The sequence below is a fragment of the Chlorocebus sabaeus genome, chromosome 5 (genome assembly GCF_047675955.1).
Source record: "Chlorocebus sabaeus isolate Y175 chromosome 5, mChlSab1.0.hap1, whole genome shotgun sequence".
Taxonomy (NCBI): Eukaryota; Metazoa; Chordata; class Mammalia; order Primates; family Cercopithecidae; genus Chlorocebus; species Chlorocebus sabaeus.
In genome coordinates, this window is record NC_132908.1 from 25,185,769 (window position 1) to 25,192,547 (window position 6,779).

Here is a 6,779-nt window from a genome sequence, read left to right on the forward strand (position 1 = left end):
TCTGTAATCCTAGCACTCTGAGAGGCCAAGGCAGGTGAATCACCTGAGGTCAGGAGGTGGAGACCAGCCTGGCCAACATGGTGAAACCCCATCTCTACTAAAAATACAAAAATAGCCAGGTGTGGTGGCGCATGCCTATAGTCCCAGCTACTCAGGAGGCCGAGGCGTGAGAATCGCTGGAACGCGGCAGGCAGAGGTTGCAGGGAGCTGAGATGGTGCCACTGCACTCCAGCCTGGGCGACAAAGCAAGACTCAGTCTCAAAAAACAAAACAAAACAAAAACAACAACAACAACAACAAAAAGAAGCTATAAAAAGAACTGCAAATTAAATCCAAAGAAAGGTAAAATAAGAAAATAATAAGGCCGGGCGCGGTGGCTCACGCCTGTAATCCCAGCACTTTGGAAGGCAGAGGCAGATGGATCACGAGGTCAGGAGATCAAGACCATCCCAGCTAACCCGTCTCTACTAAAAATACAAAAAACTAGCCGGGCGAGGTGGCGGGCGCCTGTAGTCCCAGCTACTCCGGAGGCTGAGGCGTGAGAACGGCGTCAACCCGGGAGGCGGAGCTTGCAGTGAGCTGAGATCGCGCCACTGCACTCTAGCCTGGGCGACGGTCTCAAAAAAAAAAAAAAAAAGAAAAAAAGGAAATAATAAAGGGCAGAAATTAATAAAGACTGAAAATAAGCATATATCTAAGGTCAACAAAACCAAAATTATTCTTTGAAAAAACATAAAAAAAGTGAAAAACTACCAACAAGATTTTGTAAGAGCTAAAACTTATAAACAATATTTGAAAAAAAAGGGAAATTAACTGCAGATGAGACAAATATCTGCAATTAAGATACTTAAAAATATTATCAATAATTTATAATAATTAATCTGAAATTTAACTATGTAAAAAGTCATAGGAAATTTATTCAAAACTAATGAATGATCTGAAAACCTAAACACTCCTATAACCATTAACGACATTTTATAGAAAATCCATCTTCTCACAAAGAAAACTTCAGGTCCCAATGACTTTATCAAGAAGTTCCACCAAACATTATAAAAACAAATCATTTCAAATGTTACACAATCTCAGAGCCAGAAAAAAAGCAAACCCTCCCCAGCCCATCTGATAAGGCTAACCTAATTTGGCCCTGAAACCTAACAAGGATTTCAAAAGAAAGGAAAATTACAAGCCAGTATCTTTTATGAACACAGCTGCAGGATGTCCTAAGCAAAATGCTAACAAACTTAATCCAGATATGTAAAAGGCATGACATATCATCACTTAGGTTTATTCCAGTAATGGTTTAACATCTAAAAATCAATCAATGTGAGTCACCATATTAATAAAGAAAAAAGCATTTTAAAATTCACACAGGGCGGAGTGCGGTGGCTCACGCCTGTAATCGCAGCACTTTGGGAGGCCGTGGCGGGCAGATCACCTGAGGTCAGCAGCTAAGAGGCTAGCCTGGCCAACATGGTGAAACCCCGTCACTACCAAAAATACAAAAATTAGTTGGGCGTGGTGGCGCGCGCCTGTAATCCCAGTTACTCAGGAAGCTGAGGCAGGAGAATCACTGGAACCTGGAAGGCAGAGGTTGCAGTGAGCCGAGATCACGCCATTGGACTCCAGCCTGAGCAACAGAGTGAGATTTCATCTCAAAAATAAATAAATAAATAAATAAATAATCACAATGGAACCAAAACAGAGCCTGAACAGCCGAAGCAATCCTAAGCAAAAAGAACAAAGCTGGAGGCATCACGTTACCTGACTTCAAACTATACTACAGGGCTAAACAGCATGGTGCTGGTAGAAAAACAGGCACATACACCAACGGAACAGAATAGAGAGCCGAAAAATAAGGCCACACACCTACGACCACCTGATCCTTGACAAAGAAGACAAAAACAAGCAATGGGGAAAAGTCTCCCTATTCAATAAATGGTGCTGGGATAAGTGGCTAGCCATATGTGAAGACTGAGGCTGGACCCCATCCTTACAGCACATACAGGAATCAACTCAAGATGGATTAAAGACTTAAATGTAAGACCTAAAACTATAAAATGCCTAGAAGACAACCTAGGCAATACCATCCTGGACACAGAACGGGCAAAGATCTCAGGACAAAGACACCAAAAGCAATCACAACAAAAGCAGAAATTGACAAGTGGGATCTCATTACACATACGAGCTTCTGCACAGCAAAAGAAGCTATCAACCGAGTAAACAGACAACCTACAAAATGGGAGAAAATATTTGCAAACTATTTACAAGAGAAAATCAACCCCATTAAAAACTGGGCAAAGGACATGAACGGACACTTTTCAAAAGAAGACATACATGCAGCCAACAAGCATATGGAAAAAAAAAAGCTCAGTATCACTGATCGTTAGAGAAATGCAAATCAAAACCACACTGAGATACCATCTCACATCAATCAGAATGGCTATTATCAAAATGTCAAAAAATAACAGATGCTGGCAAGGTTGCAGAGAAAAGGGAACCTTATACACTGTTGGTGGGAGTGTAAATTGTTAAACCACTATAGAAAGCAGTGTGGCGATTCCTCAAAAAGCTAAAAGGAGAACTACCATTTGACCCAACAACCCCATTACTGGGTATATAGCAGAGGAATAGAAATACTCCACCATAAAGACACATGCACGGGAATGTTCACTGCAGCCCTATTCACAGAGGCAAAGACACCGAATCAATCTAAATGCCCACCAGTTGACAGACTGGATAAAGAAAATGTGGTCCATATACACCATGGAACACGACACAGCCATAAAGAAGAATGAGATGATGTCTTTTGCGGGAACATAGATGAAACTAGAGACTATTATCCTCTGCAAGCTAACACAGGAAGAGAAAACCAAATACCACATGTTCTCACTTATAAGTGGGAGTTAAATGATGAAAACTTATGAACACAAAGAAGGAAACAACAGACACTGGGGTCTATTTGAGGGTGGAGGGTGAGAGGAGGAAGAAGGGCAGAAAATATAACTATTGGGCACTGGGCTTAATTCCTGGGTGATTAAAAAAGCTGTACAACAAACTCCTATGACGTGAGTTTACCTGTCTAATAAACCTTCACGTATACTGCCAAACCTAAGTTTTTTTTAAAAAGCATATGATCATCTTAATGATGCAGAATATACAATTGATAAAATTCAACATGTATCTACACCAAAAACAAATTTGGAATCGAAGAAAACATTTTTATCTACTAAGTGACATCTACAAAAAACCTGCAGCAAACAAATAGGGAAAAATGAAATGTTGACAGCAATCACTTTAAAAACCAAATTGACCCAATGCAATTGAATCAATGCAATTGCAATCAAAATCCCAACAGGCTTTGTGTACATGTGTGTGGGATTTGACAAGATGATTCTAAAAATTTACATAGAAAACACAAAGGCAAAACAGCAAAGACGTGCCTGGGAGAAGATAAAGGCAGGAGGACTTGTCCTACCAGCTCTAAAGACTTCTCATATTGGCTGGGCACGGTGGCTTATGCCTGTAATCCCAACACGTTGGGAGGCTGACGTGGCCAGACTGCGTGAGCCCAGAGTTCACCACCAGTCTGGGCAATATGGTGAAACCCTGTCTCTACTAAAAATAAAAATTAAAAAAACATTTGCTGGGCATGATGGTACACGCCTGTAGTCCCAGGTACTCGTGATACTGAGGTGGGAGGACTGCTTCAGCTCAGGATGTCGAGGCTACAGTGAGTCATGATTGCACCACTGCACTCCAGCCAAGGTGACAGAGTGAGACCCTGTCTAAAAACAAACCAAAACAAAAAAAAGCACTTCTTATAAAGCTAGAGTAACGAGTCAAGTGTGGTAATGGTACAGAGATAGACAAATAAGACCAATCAATGGAACAGAATTGAGAACTCAGAAACGGAAAGGTACATGTACATGGATACTTGATGGTGGAGGGAAGCAAACTTTCCAATAAAAGGTGCCAGGAAAACTTGTTATCCATCTGTGAAAAAATGAATAAAATTTGATTCTTACCTCACACTATACACAAACATCAATTCTGAAGGGATAAGGTCATAATAAGGAAAAATACTATAAGACTTTTAGACAATATAGAAAATATATTTATCACCTGCGGGTAGGGAAGGATTTCTTTAAGAGACACAAAAAGTACAGGTCATAAAGGAATATACTGATAAATTTGACTTTTGTTAAAGTTAAGGGTCTGTATTCACCAAAAATACCAGAAAGGTGGGGGTTAGGGGATACAAACTGGAGGGTATTTAAAACAAACATAAGCTACACAATACAAAAGATTCATATTCAGACTATATAAGGAATTCCTACAGATCAGCATGGGAAAGACAACTGTGAAAGAGAAATGGGCAACAGAAATTTTACAAAAAGAGGATGCATAAATGATGAATAAATACAGAAAAAAGATGCTCAATCTCAATGTTATCAGATAAATGATTATTAAAACCACAGTGAAGGAATGTCTTAGCCACCACCAGATAGGCAAAAATTTTAAAAGAATGTCTGAGGCTGAAACTTTCATCTGTTGCTGGAAGAGTATAAATTCTTTTTTTTTTTTTTTTTTTTGAGACAGGGTCTCACTCTGTTGCCCAGACTGGAATGAAATGACAGTCATAGGTCACCGCAGCCTTGACCTTGTGGGCTCAATCCATCCTCTGATCTTAGACCCCCTAGAAGCTGTGACTACAGGCACACACTACCATGCCCAGCTAATTTTTGTATTTTTTGTAGAGATGGGGTCTCACCTGTTGCCCCAGCTCGTCTCATACTACTGGACTCAAGCGATCCACCCAACTTGGCCAACCAAAGTGCTGGGATTACAGGTGTGAGCCACCACACCAGGCTGAGTATAAATTATTGTAACCATTTCAGATAACAGTTGATATTACTAGCAAAGTTGCATATCCCCAGAAATCTATTAGGTATATACCTTACAGAAACGTCCACTTTTGCACTAGGAAATATGTTTTTACAGAAGCACCGTGTAATAACAAAAGTCTGGCAACAGTATAAATGCCTACCAACTGAAGAACTACATTAAAACAATATAATTATACCATAGAATTCAAATCAGCAATGAAGATAAAGTAGAGCTCCTCACATCAACACACATGCTTCTCAAAAAGATAACGTTAAGTGCAACAAGCAAGTCACACAAAATATATTTTAGAATCCTATCATATAAAATCGAAAACTCGGCAAAAGTATACATTATATTCATTAGAGATATGAACATACATCGTAAAAACTACAAAGCAAAACAAAGGAACAAGTAACACAATATTCAGAGTGGTGGTTATCTTCGAGGAGGGAAGAAAGGATTCACTGGGGCGGGGGGGGGTTTGGGGATCTGAAAATGTCTATTTCTTAACTTGGTGGCAGGTACATGAGTGTTCATTTCATTTTTGTCCTTCAAACTTACACTTCCACACAATTGTATAGGTATGTTACATACAATGTTTTTAAATGTGATGGGCCCGGCATGGTGATTCACACCTGTAATCTCAATACTTTGGGAGGTCAAGGCAGGGGGACTGCTTGAGACCAGGACTTTAGGACCAGCCTGGGCAACACAGCAAGATCCACTCTCTACAAAAAAAAAAAAAAGTAATGTGAATATGTTAACAGCCAAAATAAATGTAAATGAGAATGAGAACAGGATAAGATTGAATGCTATGATTTGGTGGAAAAGGGGCGGGAAAGTAGGAGTGGAAGAAAGACAACCATAAGTTTGTTTATGCATATTGTATCCCTTGTCTCTATGAGAAGAGACTGTGGAGAGAATGGTGGGATTAGCCATAGACATACATGTATTACCTACTTAAATAATTTTATTTTATACAAAAATTAGCCAGGCGTGGTGGTGCACGCCTGTAATCCCAGCTGCTCAGGAGGCTGAGGCAGGAGAATTGCTTGAACCCAGGAGGTGGAGGTTGCAGTGAGCCAAGATCGCACCACTGCACTCCAGCCTGGGTGACAGGGTGAGACTCCATTACAAAAATATATATATATATATATTTTATATATATAATTAAAACAGTTTATTGGCTTTAAATGTACATCAGTAAATTTTTAAATGCTAAGAATTTATGATAAAAGAATACCGAACCAAAACATCAAAGAAAATAGAGGCTCAGCAGCATGATTTCAATATATTTTCCCGGATAAACATTTATTTTTTTTAAGTCTATGCCTTTTTATTTAAGAACAAAAACTCCCTAAATTCAACGTTTAGAATTCAATTTTTTTTTTTAACTAAGCCCAGAAAACTGGGGCTCATAAAATAAAGGCACAATGTGGGCAGCAAAAGAAAAAAGGAGAAAAAATGGGAGAAAAATTGGTTTTAATCCCATGTATAACATATTGTCTTGTTTTGTTTTTGTTTTAGACAATTTAAGGCAGAATTATCCCTCTGCAACCCTGCAGAGAAATCCTAGTATTTTAGCTTTAAGTTTCAAGAGTTCAGATATACAGATAAATCAATTAAAAGAAAACCTTTTCTAAGGCTTTGAAGCATTATATAAATCTTTAAAATTCCTATCACCCACATTTTAAGAAATACATCTATACTTTTAATTAATTAATGCATTTAATTAAACAATAAATTTATTTAAATTTAATAATTTTAAAATAGAAATGTTTGTGGAATAAGTAAATCTCAGTCATACCATTCGTGCAGGTGCTAACACAATTCTAGTGCTTCACATGCACGACCTCATTTAAACCTAACCAGAACAACCTTATGAGCAAAGG

At 38.7% G+C, this 6,779-nt stretch overlaps 1 protein-coding gene across 8 annotated transcripts in view; it reads right to left on the bottom strand.

Annotated features, from left to right (window-relative positions):
* Positions 1-6,779, bottom strand: part of NSMCE1 (NSE1 homolog, SMC5-SMC6 complex component) — a 43,362-nt gene that overhangs the window by 35,179 nt on the left and 1,404 nt on the right. The gene's annotated exons all lie outside the window — the stretch shown is intronic.